At 44.1% G+C, this 16,827-nt stretch overlaps 1 pseudogene; it reads right to left on the bottom strand.

The window, feature by feature from the left end:
- Positions 1-6,008: 6,008 nt before the first annotated feature.
- The window catches only part of LOC115129176 (partitioning defective 3 homolog B-like), a 117,980-nt pseudogene continuing 107,161 nt past the window's right edge, over positions 6,009-16,827 (bottom strand).

Below are 16,827 nucleotides of genomic sequence, written 5' to 3'. Positions count from 1 at the left end.
ATATTTGTCAGTGTGTGTGTGTGTTTTTGCAGACTGAGTGTATGTGCATGCATGTGGGTGTGTAAATGCTAATGTATGAGATTGGGTCAGGCACTAATCAAGCATCTCCTTTATGCCTACATTCCTTCAGAGCAGGGGTCTGGCAGTTTAAGTTTAGTTTTGAAGTTTCCCCTAGATGTTGATCATGGGTCAGTTTAGCATTTTCCCCACGAATAGTTAATGTTAGGATTAAGGGAGGGGTAGCTGATCCTAGATCTGTACGTAAGGGAAACGTGTCGCCTGGAGCCTGCCTGGTGTTGAATGGCAGATGGATGGGCTCCCAAGCCATGGAATCCAGTTGTTGAGTTTCAACACACCATAGCCACATCACCATTGCTCATGTGTTTGGGCCCTGGTCAAAAGTAGTGCACTAAATAAGGAATAGGGTGCCATTTGGGATACAGTCCATGGTTTAGTTCCCATGAATTTAAATGGAGTATTTTCCCTCCAGATAACTCTGATATTTCTTAACTCTGTTTCTTAACTCTGTTAATAAGAAAGTCCTGAATGTGATGTAGTGAATCTGTCGTAACACTCGGTGTAAAATACCACAAACCAGATAGAAACTGCAAACGCTATTTGATTAGTTTGATGCAACGTCATATCACTGAGTCGCAGTGCAAACTTGTATAGGTTATGTTAGCCACATGCTAACACCTGAACTCATAACTCTGCTCTGAGGTATTGAATGACAAACAGACTAGCATGTTCATTTGCTAAACGTGGTGTGTGGAACCCATCTCGGTGTTGCCACGGCAATGTCATTATCCCCCTGCCCCCACAGTGAGGGATGCTGTGCCAGGAGCCACGGCGTTGCTATGACGATGGTCAGTTGAAAAAGATGGTGGATGGTTCTCGTGTGTGACTGACTGAACGTAGGGGAAGCAGCCAGTGCTTTTAGGGTAAAATGTGGCACGCATTTACACCAGGTTACTTTATTTATTTAAGGTCTGATTCAAAGGAGAAATCTCACAAACAAGTCAGCCGAATAAATAAAATAAGTATGAAGTTGGGTGAAGTTACCCATAGACCAGGGCTGTTCAATGTCAGTCCTGAAGAGCCAAAACACTCATTTTCATCCTCTCCTTCTGATCAAGGACCAACCAACCAGTTAGAAACAAAAAAAATGAATTAGAACAACCCTTCCCTAGACGCTGATCTTGGGTCAGTTTTGCTTTTCCCCACTAATGGTTAAAGAGTGACTGAACTATTTCTATTGCTCATTATTAAGAAAAACAAGATTTCAGTTTTGAGGGAGTGGTTCGATGTGGCAGTTACTGATGTTTGTCCCAGTATCACTTCCCCAAAATAGAATGAATATATGATAACTCAAGATATCTCTAATAAATATACATTTTTGCTGAGATTTCAGGAGCGCAATTTTATATCTAGCGAAGGTGTTTGGTGCAGTATTTCTTAAGTAAAAAAATGCAAGTTCGATCCGCTGTGCAGGTCTGTCTCATTGTGTGTTCTGCCGTACGATTGAATAGACTGCAATCACCGCAGCTGTTTATCCCGTGGTAGTGGACATTGTTGAAATCAAAAACCAACCCTCAAGAAAGTAATGATGGACTCTTGTACACAACTCTCACAAAACTCAGGTTTGGACGATATTGACTTTGCGACCAAAATTAACCTACTTGCACTTTGTCAATTATGGCATTAAGAAATGTTTCTGACTACTATCGATGTCACATATGCTGTTTTCAACAATAGAAGTTGGATCTTGAGTTACGTTTTGTTTTAAGGTTTAGATTAGGGGAGGGGAAGCTGATCCTAGATCTGTACCTCGGGAAAATTTCACCCCGGAGCCAGCTGAAAGCCACAGCGCTTTCTGCAGCCGGCTGTGTTAGTCCAATGGGTATAAGGACAGGTGAAGGTCCAGTCAATGACTAACTCATCAGCCCGTCATTCCCATCTCCATTGAAGCACCCACTTAAACGTCCCCATTTTAACTCTACGTTACCCTCCCACTTTCCTATTCCCATGGCCCGTATAACCCCAAGACTGTAGTGCATCCCAAATGGCACCCTATTCCCTACATAGAGCACTACTTTTTTGCTCTGGTCAAAATTGGTGCACCATATAGGTAGAGGGTGACATTTAGGACCCAGCCCATGAGTCTCTGGCTTTATAATGGAGTATATAATGAAATGAGGAAATACACTCAGGCTACACAGTGAAGTCTGATTAGCTCTGATACGGACCTCATGATGTCATTATAAGGAGGGGTTGAAATGAATGCGGGACTGCGGTGATGGACGATGGAATAGGGCTTAATGCATCGGAATGTGGTTTTATAAAGAGGGTGAGGTCATGATGACATCGAGAACTCGTCTGTGTCGTGGTTTCGGTCATTGCGAGGGCGTACGGGACTCCTACATGCTCCTGAACGCTCAGCTCTTATCATTTTTTTTAGGGGCTGCATGGGAGTGATAACTGTTTCCCGCTTCACCCTCTCCAGAGTAGGGCTTTGATTGACACATGTTAACAAGCTAAGGTGTGCTAGGAGGCGCTGGTGGAACAGGGAAGCTCAAATCAAATCAAATCTTATTGGTCACATACACATGGTTAGCAGATGTTATTGAGAGTGTAGCGAAATGCTTATGCTTCTAGATCTGACAGCGCAGCAGTATCTAACAGATAATATATAACAATTCCACAACAAAACCTAATACACACAACCTAGTAAAGAAATGGGATGAGAATATATAAGTATAAAATATATGGATGAGCAGTGACAGAGTGGCTAAGATGTAATAGATAGTAAAGGATACAGTATACATTATACACATATGAGATGAGTAATGCAAGATATGTAAACATTCTTAAAGTGGCATTATTAAAGTGACTAGTGTTCTATTTATTAACGTGGCCAATGATATCAAGTCTGAAGGTAGGCAGCCACCTCTCTGTGCTAGTGGTGGCTGTTTAACAATCTGATGGCCTTGAGATTGGAAACAGCTTCTCTCTCTGTCCCAGCGTTGATGCACCTGTACTGACCTCACCTTCTGGATGATAGCGGGGTGAACAGGCAGTGGCTCGGGTGGTTGTTGTCCTTGATTATCTTTTTTAACATACTGTGACATCGGGTGTTGTAGGTGTCCTGGACGGAAGGTAGTTTACCCCCGTGTGATGCATTGTGCAGACCGCACCACCCTCTGGAGAGCCCTGCGGTTGTGGGCGGTGCAGTTGCCGTACCAGGCGGTGATGCAGCCCGATGCTCTCAATTGTGCATCTGTAAAAGTTAGTGAGGGAATACCACGTCTGACTATTTTCTGTTTTTGAGAAACGACGAGAGCACTCCGAGCCCTGTTTTTTTTAGGATTCCGTGTTTTTTGGGGATTCACAGAATGTGAAATTAGGAGGTTTCAAATGAATTTAACATCACCCCTTCGAGCTAGCCCCGAATAAGAAAACAAGTAAAAACATATATTAAAAGGTAATACATTTGTAGAATTGAGGAGAAGAAAAAGAAAGACCAGACATCCAGAACTGACAAATAGAAAGTACAAGTGGGAAAAACAGAAAGAAATTAGCTGAATTTCTAGGATATCAAAAATACAAAGGCCAGGTATTCCAAACTGACAGAGGGAGTAGAAAACGGAGTCAAAATGTGACTCGGCAGATACGGCATCCTGTGATGGGCCAATTTATTTGAGTGAGACGACTTCTGTCTCAAAGTGGGGAAATGATAAGACCTTGACATGAAGATTAAAAACAAACCCGACATAAAGCATGATAAGATGGCTGAGGCGCCAAATGAGGGATTGTGACCCTGTGAACATGGCCGACTCCATATAATGGGGTGTGACAGTGGATTTGTCATGCGGCGTGATAGAGGATTTCTTGTGTCCGTCCGTGACCGTGCCTGAGTGGGAGAGAGACAGTCAGACAAAGACTACACAGACAACGCACTCGCACAGACTGACAGTCCTGGCTCTCAGAAGTAGAATGAGTACAATGGGACAGACGCTCAAATTTAAAGTATTGCATAGTGTGAGGCCTGGCAGCCATATTTAAGTTCTTTTGGAGTTCCCCTTAAATTGATGCTTACCACAATAATCTTTGAGGTTCTCTGTATCCTATATGGTATATCTTAAAGATTAGAAACAAAGACATGCATAAATAATATGCATTACACAGATATGTCACTTGTCTGGATAACCTCTTTTTTGTCAGAATTGTGTTCATTAGGCACCAAATGCAAAACAATGGCCTGAAACAGGAATGGACTAACTGGACTTGTCCAATAGGAAAAGCTGATTATCGTTTTCCTTTGCAGAACATTTTGAACACAACACTAATGAACACAACCCAGGTAAGGTAAAGGGGTTAGGGTGTTTCAACCCAGTCTGGGTTGTATTTATTAGGCATCAAACAGAAGAAATTAGATTGAAACAGGAAGGGACTACCTGGACTAAATGCACATTTATTTTTCTGTTGCAAATCGTTTAAATACGGTGTGCACTAATGAACAAGACCCAGGTGGTGTGAAAGGTGTCAAGGTGTTTCACCATAGTCTGGGTACACAGTGATCTGTGGAAGTTTAAGGATGCATCCCAAATGACACCCTATTCCCTATGCGCCCGATTCCAACTTAAGAAATATATTCCTTTCCAACACACTTCTCAGTAGTTGGTATTTAGCCTTACCTTAAGCAGGTCCGTAACGACCTTTGCTGGCATGGTTCCCTTATTTATGCACATTTTAGGTTAGGTATGAATGAATCATAAGGTTTGGAGAGCCTTTACGCACAAAATATATTGATGAATCAAAAAAACAGTGGTTTGATTCATTCTGAAAGTTGTTACATTCAAGTTCAATCCATGAGTTATAGGAAGATGGAAAAACAGTGTACAATAAGGGTTGAACAGTAGTCCTATAAATCTACCCTAATCATGGAAATGTATGAAAACGGTCCAGTGAACTGTGTGCCAGGCTCCAGGTTTAACCTGCTACGTGTGGTCTGAGTTCCATAATGAATCAAATAGGATACATGTCCCAAATTATTGCATAATGTTAGCCTAATAAGACCGACTAATGATAACGACCCTCAGGAACAACTACACAGACATGACAGAGGAAAGGTAAACGGAATGGAATGATGCAAAATGCAAGCTACAAATCTAAGAAAACTAACACTAAAGTAACAGTTACACTGAACAAAAATAAAGATTTTACTGAGTTACAGTTCATATAAGGAAATAAATAAATACATTCAGTAGGCCCTAATCTATGGATTTCACATGACTGGGAATACAGATACAGTGGGGCAAAAAAGTATTTAGTCAGCCACCAATTGTGCAAGTTCTCCCACTTAAAAAGATGAGAGAGGCCTGTAATTTTCATCATAGGTACACTTCAACTATGACAGACAAAATGAGGAAAAAAAATCCAGAAAATCACATTGTAGGATTTTTAATGAATTTATTTGCATGCAGCGTGACACATGGCCTTCGCATAGAGTTGATCAGGCTGTTGATTGTGGCCTATGGAATGTTGTCCCACTCCTCTTCAATGGCTGTGGTAAGTTGCTGGATATTAGTGGGAACTGGAACACACTGTCGTACACGTTGATGTACAGTATCCCAAACATTCTCAATGGGTGACATATCTGGTGAGTATGAAGGCCATGGAAGAACTGGGACATTTTCAGCTTCCAGGAATTGTGTACAGATCCTTGCGACATGGGGCCGTGCATGCTGAAACATGAGGTGATGGAAGCGGATAAATGGTACGACAATGGGCCTCAGGATCTCGTCACGGTATCTCTGTGCATTCAAATTGCCATCGATAAAATGCAATATACCATAACCCCACAAAGGACAATTGCTAACTAACAGGGCCGAAAAAAATGTGTGCACAAAATTTGAGCGAATTAAGCTTTTTGTGAGAATGGAATATTTCTGGGATCTTTTATTTCAGCTCATAAAACATTGGACCAACACTTTACATGTTGCGTTTATATTTTTATTCGGTGTATAAATGTCTGTGGGTATTACTGACGGTGGCTCCTGATAGTGGCTAATATTTAACATGATACAAATTGTAAAATAAAATGGTGAAAAGCTTATATAATTAAAGCATTTTAAAGCGCATACATCAACTCGGCAGATTCAGCCCTACATAAACCTATAGTTTGGTAATCCAAATTGCATACACACATTATGAGGGCACACAATACAATTTTTGAATAACTGCATAGCTATTTATAGCCTACTTCACTGAGGAAAATGGGCCACAATACATATGTTATTCATGGTTTCCTCGTGCGACAAGGTCAGAATACATCTGTAGACACACCTCAAACACACCTTTATTTCTTAGATCTCCACCCAAAATGAATAGCGTGTGAACAGCATGCTATTCTCATGCTTAAGTTCAAGGTCAGAATGCGCATAGAGAGTGCATTAAAGGGAATTACGTTCCATTTACGCACGCTTAAACTCGGGTTAGAATCGGCCCCAATATGCCCTACTGGCCCTGGTCAAAAGCAATGCACCATGTAGGAAATAGGGTGCCATTTGGGATGAAGTCTGAAACACACTGACTGGCCTCGGCGGTAATTAAACACTAACTGATAAAATGAGCTCTCAACAGATTCTAATTATCCTAATTTCAACCTCTAATTCCACCAATCAGCCAGATCTTACTTTTCCGTGGGAGCAAATTGGGAGGTAATCACTTCAGCACAGAGATCTCCTCAGTCTTAATTGTTGAGGGTGATTCAGTCTTTATCAGCAGTAAGACTGGGTCTACGTCCCAAATTGCACCCTATTCCCTAAATAGTGCAATACTTTGACTAGAGCCCTATGAGCTGGTCCAATGGGCCCTGGTCAAAAGTATGGCACTATGTAGGGAATAGGGTGCCATTTGGGAAGCAGCCTGGGCCTCTCTGTTATCGTAGAGGGCTAATTTATCTCAAATGGGAAAGCTAAACTGGGTTGAAAATCTTAATGAATCATTTGGGCGAGATGAGTCATCATATTGGTGACTCATTATCAGGACAATTTGCATAACTTTGCAATTTCATCATCCTGTAAAATGAGACAGCTAAATTGGTGAACAATAAATTAATTCATCTTGGCATATTGTATATGATCATTTACAATGTCTATTTCATGCACGGCATAATATAAAAACATGCATTTACAAACAAAGGTTCAAATGTATCGTCATCAACGTACAATATGACATGATATGGTCAGCGTTGTGATTCTTTACCATCACACAAGGGACATTTATTTTATTTATTTAACCTTTATTTTACTAGGCATGTCAGTTAAGAACAAATTCTTATTTTCAATGACAGCCTAGGAACAGTGGGTTAACTGCCTTGAAATGAGATCAATGGCGAGAAAAGATAATAATCCCGGTGCATATGAGTAACATGTTTAAGTGTCTCTCTTAGGCCTTTATCACTGGGAGACTGTGGCTGTGCCCCAAATGGCACCGTGTTCCCTATGTGGTGCACTACTTCTGACCAGGGTTCATAAGGCTATGGACACAGCCCATTAGGGTCCTGCTCAAAAGTATATAGGGAATAGGGTGCCATTCGGGACACAGCCCATGTGATGAATAAATATAGTTAGTCAACACAGAGCATACATTTTAATTTGTTACAGTGTCTTTATGATAACATAAACTAAATTTGACACAGCCGTTTAAATCAAACACAACACACATTATACTTTACTTAAAAAAGCACATTATGGGCAGCAGAAATTTGTTATAGGCAAAAAACTGTTAATTGAAGTTTTTTTTTATTTTTAGCAAAGGCCACAACCAAAACAAAACACTTTCAAAAGACACCCACATCTAAAATGCGGATGGAAGGGACACGGCAGGCGGGCAAAAATGCTTTGATATGGACATTTCCTGTTCCCTACTTCCTGTTCCTCTGACCTTGTTTCTTAGGATCAACTTCCTGTCCAGTGTCAACTTCTTGTCCAGTTGTCTTCCGTTATCTCGGGAATAGGGTGCCTTTTGAGTCGAAACCCTAACTTCACCATCCCTGGCCTCTCACTGTTGTTCCAGAAGGGGAGGGGCCTGTTTTTAAGCTTGTGCAAAAAGTTTGTGCAAGCCAGCAACCCTGCAAGAGTTTGGCTGGTATTCAATTAAAAGTCTCTTTCCAATCTGTACATTATGTCTAACTCCAGTCATTCTGGACGCCTGTGAATCAAAAATACATCATTTACATCCCCACACGTGCATAAAGAAACACACATTTCTAAACATGTCTCCATACATACTGTACATACAGTACACATATAGACCTTTACTGCTTCTAAAACATGTCAGCAGCTGAGAGGAGTGTTCTGATGATGGCCTGGTCCATAAACCACGCCTTCCAAATGACACCCTATTCCCTACATAGTGCACTACTTTTGACCTGGTCAAAAGAAGTGCACTAGAAAGGGAATAAAGTACCATTTGGGACCCTACTGCTTTGATGTTTGTAGATCTCAAAGACCTGGATAGGTGTAAGCAGTATGGCTCACGCCCATTGGACGTCTAGTTGGAGCCGTATTATTTACACCAATCTGATTCCTTCAGATTTGCAGACACCAAATGAGGTAGGGGGGCGAGGATGTTTTCAGACAGGGGGCTGTAGAGAAGCAATGAGTGGGTCTGATTTAGGGTTGGCGTAATCAGTAATCTTTCCAAAATTCCAAGGTTTTCCAAAAATCCTGGTTGGAAGATTCCAGGAATCAAGAAGAAATATGGCAGAAACCCGGGAATCTTCCAACTGGGGAATGTTACCAGAATTCTGCAATCCCAGTCTCAGTCCATCTAGCTATGGCACCTACACCACTCCGATCATGCTGTTCTTCTGGCCTGGGTCTGGCTGCCTGCCGTCCCTGTAGCCGCCGCCGTAGCGCTCAGGGCTGGCGTCACGGTAACCGTCCCTGCCCACTGTCTCGTAGCGGGGGGCACGGGTGCCTGGTGAGGGGGGCACATCCTGGTGCTGGTCAGCCCGGTGGGGCGAGGATGGGTAGTACCTGGGGTCCACCTGTAGTGGCCCAGGGGCCTGGCTGGAGGGGCGGGGCTGGGCCTCTTTAGGGGGGTAGTAGTTGCCTCGGCCGGGGTAATCGGGTGCTGTCCTAGACTGGGTGGGGTAGTCATTCGGATCCGCTCTCCTGTGACACACACACACAGAGGACAGAATCATATTAGAGAGTGTAGACATTTATTTTCAATTCCCCCCCCCCACAGTCAACTTGTGTGTGTGCATAAGCTTGTGTGTAAATGCACATATCTGATTGAGTGTGTGTGACCCAGGGGGGGGGGGGGGGGGTTAGCGCAGTAAGGAGGCTGCAGGCAGCTGGGTGTCTCTGATTCCCTACCAGTGACTGTGGGGTGATTAGGGGACTAAGCTCCTGGGGTAAGGAGACACGCAGGGCGACTCACAGAGGCAGGGTGGATCACCTTTCACAGCCACATCCACATTTTTCCCTGCTCACGCTCTGCCCTGCCTGGGCTAAGTTACACACACAGCCAACAACCAGAACCAAATCCCAAAACTAGGCCTTCTCCCAGGTCAGATAGAGGTGATAGAGGGGAAACTGCACTGGTAAATTCCCTGCACATTTTCATACATGTGTTTGTGATACCAACATGCTTTGCTTTGCTTTGCTTTACACACACACGCACAAACACACACACGCACAAATAAGCATTACACACATGACCACATCCCACCCGCCAGCTCTACATCCTCTGAGGACAATAAATGTCGATCTATTCATCAATTCAGCCATCCCTCAATCTCTGGATGGAGAGACGGATAAAGTGATAGATTAATAGATGTGATGCTGTGAAAGGGTCATTTCGGGGGCATATTTGGCCTGTGTAAGCTGGTGGAAAGATGTTTAGGCTAGTGGGAAAATGGAGAAGGATGTGGAGGTGAAAGCCTGTTTGGAGGCCTTGAGCTGGGGTGAAGGTTCAGGTGCTCTCCCCTCCCTCAAAACCCCCGCTGGCCAGCTGCTAATCACTAGTGATGAAACATCTGGCATTCATTTCTCTCTCCACTTCTTTCTCACTCTCCATCTCTCGCTCCCTTTCTCTCCCTGCTTATCGCTTCTCTGGGCCCTTAGTGAGATCATAGGGCCCCCGGTGCTGAATGATAAGGGACCACCTGTCCATGTTTGGGTGGTCAAGTCTACATAAACCACATGCTGTTGATATCTGGCATGCCTAGCCCACTGCCCCACACACCACAGAGATCTCCCAAGGGAAGCACATACACAACATGTTATGGCGCACAGTCAACAGGTGCAGAGCTGTCACACTGAGCACGCCTGTGAGTGGACAGTGAGAGCTCTACTCTCACTAACTCTAGGAGAGCTAGAGACAGAGAGAAAGGCGCAAAGAGGGCTTTCAAACTCCATGCATACGTAACTGCCTGTTCAGGGGCAGAACGACAGATTTGTACCTTGTCAGCTCGGGGATTTGAACTTGCAACCTTTCAGTTACTAGTCCAACACTCTAACCACTAGGCTACCTAGGCGATTAGGCCTGGCTAATACATGTGAATATGTGCATCTAAATGCATGTCAGTATAATGGATGTGTGTGTGTATGTATGTATATGTACGTGTGTGTGTGCATGTTTGTGAGTGTATGCGAGTATGTGTAAGGGGTGTAATACACACTATATACACAAAAGTATGTGGACACCACTTCAAATTAGTGAATTCAGCTATTTCAGCCCCACCCGTTGCTGACAGGTGTATAAAATTCAGCACACAGCCATGCAATCTCCATAGACAAACACTGGCAATAGAATGGCCTTACTGAAGAGCTCATGGTTTCCATGACCGAGCAGCCACACACAAGCCTAAGATCACCATGCGCAATGCCAAGCGTCGGCTGGAGTGGTGTAAAGCTCACTGCCATTTGACTCTGGAGCAGTAGAAACGCATTCTCTGGAGATGAATCATGCTTCACCATCTGGCAGTCCGATGCCAGGAGAACACTACCTGCCTGAATGCAACTGTAAAGTTTGGTGGAGGAGGAATAATGGTCTGAGGCTGTTTTTCCATGGTTCGGTCTAAGCCCCTTAGTTCCAGTGAAGGGAGATCTTAACGCTACAGCATACAATGACATTCTAGACCATTCTGTGCTTTGTGGCAACAGTGCACAAAGCAAGGTCCATACAAAAATGGTTTGTCGAGATCAGTGTGGAAGAACTTGACTGGCCTGCACAGAGCACTGACCTCAACCCCGTCAAAGACCTTTGGAATGAATAGGAACGCCGACTGGGAGCCAGGCCTAATCGCCCAACATCATGCTCTTGTGGCTGAATGGAAGCAGCAATGTTCCAACATCTAGTGGAAAGCCTTCCCAGAAGAGTGGAGGCTATTATAGCAGCAAAGGGCGGACAAACTCTGATTTTGGAATGAGACGTTCGATGAGCAGGTGTCCACATACTTTTGTAATACAACCTGACAGAGGGAAGTGTGATCCTATCCACATGGGCCAAGTGAACGCTACTAATAACATGTCATGTAATAAATCAGACTCACACCTCTCAACTGTCAACACTATGGCTGCATCCCAAATAGCACCCTATTCGCTATATTGCGCACTACTTTTGATCAGGGACCATAAGGCTCTGGTCAAAAGTAGTGCACCATGTAGGGTATAGGGTGCTACTTACATTTTGGGACAACCTACACCATGCAAACAGCCCTTGAGATGTGGCCTGAAAACGGGGAGAAGGTGCATGTGGTGTGTGTTTATGTGGTCTGTGTGTCTCTATGTGGCTTGTTATGTGTATGCGCTGTGCGTTTGTGTGTGCGCAATGACATTTGGGCATAGTTTCCACCTTACGACAAGGAGGAATTTGGCCCTGGTGAGTGAGGGGGGACTATTTGCACCTGCCCAAGGAAACGGAAGGAAAATTAGGCCCTGTGGTTCTTACCTGACCCTCAATAAACTCCATTGGTGTGAGGGAACACAGCTGGTAGATAGCAGCCATGGAGGCCACCGAGGGGTTGCTTGGAGGGGATCTAACCCATTCTCTGGAGGGTCCATAGCACTTACTGACAATCTGCATACGTGTGTGTGTGTGTGTATACGTGCGAGTGTTTCAGTTTGTGCTATGGATTTTCCAAAATAACGGACACATATACACACACACACACGACAGGCAGAGTGCTAAAAACAGGCCAGACCAGGCTGGTTTCACATTAAAGGGATACTTTCAGGATTTTGGCAATGCAGTCTTTAATCTACTTCCCCAGAACTAGACACCCATAGATTTCCATTCATTGCGCTAGTCGCAAAACTACCTCTAACTTCATTCATACTGGGACATACAGAGACATACAAATGGTATCCACGAGTTCATCTGACTCTGTAGAAGTAGATAACGGGCCTCCTTGTCAAAATCCCAAAGTATCCCTTTAAAGGAAAACCATTAGGCTGCAATGGAGAGAGGTTATCTGTGTTAATGAAACCAACCTAGATAAACATAGACATGCATGCACACACCCACACACAAAATGTCTCTGCGTTCTCCATCACTCTGTCTACTCTATAATGAGTACAGTATGAATGACACTTTGCAGCACTGTATCCCACTGAGACCTTTACACAGGAGTAACACGCACTAAAATGAGACTGAATAGCACCAACAATTCTATCAGATATCCTGGTGGCCAATGACTAAGTGGCCATCTGTAAAGTCAAAATAAACATTCCAGATTTAACTACTGGTACGTCAACTGGTTCAGATCTAAAATACAGTGTCAGCCTTGACTAGATCTTTCCGTCTGTTTTGTGACTTCACTGGTCAGCGGTCAAAGACCTCACTCACTCAGTCTCTGTCTAAGTGTGTGTTTATCCTTTGTTTTATTTATAAATCCATGATTTAATTTTCCATAAATGCTTGTGCCTGCCTCGGTGTCTGTCGGAGAGGGAGAGACCGAAAGAGGGAGACAGAAAGAGCGTGACCTCTCCAGGCAGCCAGAGCCCATTGACGCGATGCCTTTATGGAAGCCTAACGGCTAAACCAGTTTAATTTCCAAAATACTGATTTCATTACGGGCCCGTTTCATCGAAAACAGAGTTAGCGGGGGAAAAGAGTGCCGCGGCCTGCATTTACTCCGGACCGAAACGGCAACACACTGCCACAAAAAGGAGCAAGGAAGTGGCGACGCCAAACAAAAAAAGGTCCAATCACTTCGTAACAGGTTCCGCAGATATTTGAAGAACAAACCAGGACTCGTATTCAACGTTTCCCACAGTAGGAGTGCTGATCTAGAATCAGTTCACCCATGTCATTTCTTCCATTGTGATCATAAGGCACTCCTACTCTGAGACGCTTGATACATACAGCAAGGAGCGTCGCAAGGAAGCCGGTACGGAATGTCTGCGTTTGGGTCTGAGAAACCTAAAATGACTTAGCATACCAAGAAAAAGGTCAATGAATTGAAATGATCTGAATTGAAATGAAAAGTAAGGGATGAGATTAGTGAGAGACCAACGCTCATGTGCTGATCAAACATTTACCCAGCATGCACCTGTTTAAGCAACATACCGTGCTGACGTGGCCATCTGTCGGAGAGCGAAAGGGAGGAAACGCACACCAACACACACAGCTCCAATCACGGATCATTAGCAGGAGAGAAGAGACCACAGATCAGTGGGTCGGAGATAGGTGCCGTGGAACAAAACTACTGAGCTGAGACCAGGGAAGGTTAAACAGAGTGTATGTGTGGTCAGACTGGTCCTCATGTGTTCAAGAGTAGCGTAGCCTTGCACTTTGTGAAGACATTTACGTTACTACAGTAGCTCTGGAGTTAAATGTGCCATTCAGACCACACACACACACACACACACACACACACACTTCTGCAGACCAAAATTGACGAGGGTAATATCAGTCCTCCATCTGAAGCACTGGCCACCGGCTGCACATTAATCACGCAATTATCAGCCCAGCGACCACTGTTCACGCACACAACCTCGGCTTAGCGGCCTAATCCAATCACCTATGGGGTCATGGGCCGTTCAGACTGGATAACCTGGGGCTGAGCCGTGGAGCCCATGACCCAGTGCTTCAGAACAGTAATGACCTTAATGTGCTCCATATGGGTTAGAATGAGTGTGTGTTTTACCCCTCCCTCCCTTCCTCTGCCTCCCCCCGAGCACTAACACCCCAGTCTAGGGAAAAGCTGATCCCCACTACAGGAGACGGGGTTGGGATGGGGAGAATAGAGGGGTACCACCATTCCCCCCTAAGGCAGTGGACTTTCCAGACGTGCAGCCCCAGCCGCATCCCCAGCAAGTGCAGGCTCCTTCCTCACAAAAGACAGGCCAAATGTATGCTAATGGAACACAGCCGCACAGCAGAGACACACTCATTTGTGAGGAAATTACTCTCAATGAGCTGGGCCCGGGGGGGGGGGGGGGATCTCGCACAAAGTTCAGCTTGGTTTGAAAAACACATTTATTTAACTTCCCTCTCGATTCCTCTCTCCATATCGCTCTCCCTCTTTCTGTATTATTTCCCCTCCAAAACCCAGAAATTACACCCCCCCCCAATCTCTCGCTCTTTGTTTTGTCAAATTCCTGGAATAAATTTAGGTCCCCCGTCTTGGTATTGACGCTTCGGGGAGATGTAGTGTTTCTGGGGTACAGGGCTCGTTTCATCCTCGAGTGAACATCTAAAACAAGAGAGCAAACATATAAGATTTGGAATGACTCATTCGGAGGCAGCGTGCGCGGCACTTTCCTCCCTCTTTGTTCTGGTGCTGAAGACGTGCTGCTCCCCACCAGCGGTTGAATGCTCTTGTCACTCTGTGTACCATCGTCTCACACAGAGACTTGAACAAAGGCTTGTGGGGTTGACACCTCTAACTAAAATCAGAAGAGAGGGCTAAGCGACAGCTCGGACATTTTTCTCGACAGTTCATTTAACCGCCTGCGATTCGACGCCGGTCGAGTGAGTAACCATAAGTTACGTCATCTGAGACATGTGTTAGCATAAGCTTAGCATTAGCTCAGGAAGGGCCTACATGCAGAAAGCCTTAGGCTTTAGCTCACAGTCCAGACCTAGTCAGGAACACTGCTCCTTTCAGTGGATGCTCTGTTCAGTTTTAGTGCAGCTCAGTCAGCATCTCAGTCAGCGCTGGGGGACTTTAACACAGCAGAGTGTGTGTGTGTGTGGGGGGGGGGGAAGAGTGTGTGAGTGAGTATGTGTACAGCAGGTACTAAGCCTACATGTGTGCACATGTGTAAGTGCCATCTGACATGAGGATGTTGAGTCAGATGGAGAGAGAAACGTAGTAAGTGTTATATAATATAATGTATGTCATTTAGCAGACCCTTGATTCAAAGCGACTGACAGTAGAGCATGCATACATTTCCGTATGGGTGGTCCCAGTCGGAATCGAACCTGCGACTTTGGCATTGGGCCGTGCTCCGCTAACAGAGCTGCACAGAACCGCATCATGCTCATGCATAATCTAGGTGGACCTTTGTGGTGCAGAGAAAGGATCCATCCCCCGTCTATTCTTCGTCTCCCAGGAGCTGATCAGGGCTACTCCCGGGATGAGGAGGCTTTCCCAAGGCAAACACTCCAGATTTAATTATAAGCTCTAAAGAGGATTACTCTCTCTGCTGCCGTGTGTGTGTGTGTATTGTATTGATGGTGGCCTAAAACAGATAAGAAGACAGACAGACACACAGACAGACGTGCATGCACACACACGCCAAGGTTGGGCTCAATTCAAATTGAAGGCAGTCAATTCAGGAAGTGATTTGAAATACAAATTCAGAAATGTAAAAAACTTTTCAAATAAACAGCAATCACTGAAGTCACTGAAAATAACAAATGCCTTCTTTACGATTATTGAATTGTAATTAAAATGTACTTCCTGAAATGAACCTACCTGGAGTGGGCTGCGTACTGTCGCTCCTCGTCCTCATAGCAGGGTCCCGGGCGGATATCAGGTCCTCTCACGGCCATCTGTGGAGGAGAGGAGCACATAATGGTTAATATTATTACTACACATCTGTCTGTCTGTCTCTCTCTCCACCATCACTAGCTAAGCCGGCTTAATGTTAAGGTTCATATTAGGGTTAGCGTTAGCTATAAGGGTAAGGGTTAATAATGGTTAGACGTAGCTGTAGCCTACAGTCACGTGAGAGAGGACAAATAATGTTATTACAAATACATGCCTGTCTACCCCCACCGTCACATGATAAGTCTCAGAATGGCTTAGTGGTAGGGAAGGGCTTTACAGTGCGACCATTTTACTCGCATATGCACCTAAATATTTTGCTGTGCGACCAGGAATTTTTTTAGTTAGAAGATGTAAGGAGTCTAGCTTTAATATCTCAAATATTTTCCAATGTAAAAAAAGGTCAGGGTAGGGTTTGTAGTCATGGTTAGAGGGTGGGCTTGGCCAACGACAAAAACATGCAATCCCCTGAAAAGAGCATTTTACCTCCACATCCCACACTACACATTCACCGTGTATTTATTCCCGTGACACTATAAGTATTCACATATATATACATATATATATATACATACACATATACACATATATACACACATATATATATATACACACACACATATATATATACACACACATATATACACATATATATATATATACACACACATATATATACATATATATACATACATATATACACACACATATATATATATATATACATACATATATACACACATATATACATATACACATATATACATACATATATATATACATACATATACATATATATATACATACATATA

Source organism: Oncorhynchus nerka, linkage group LG5 (assembly GCF_034236695.1).
Source record: "Oncorhynchus nerka isolate Pitt River linkage group LG5, Oner_Uvic_2.0, whole genome shotgun sequence".
In the NCBI taxonomy this organism is placed as follows: Eukaryota; Metazoa; Chordata; class Actinopteri; order Salmoniformes; family Salmonidae; genus Oncorhynchus; species Oncorhynchus nerka.
This window is presented reverse-complemented; position numbering and strand designations above follow the sequence as displayed.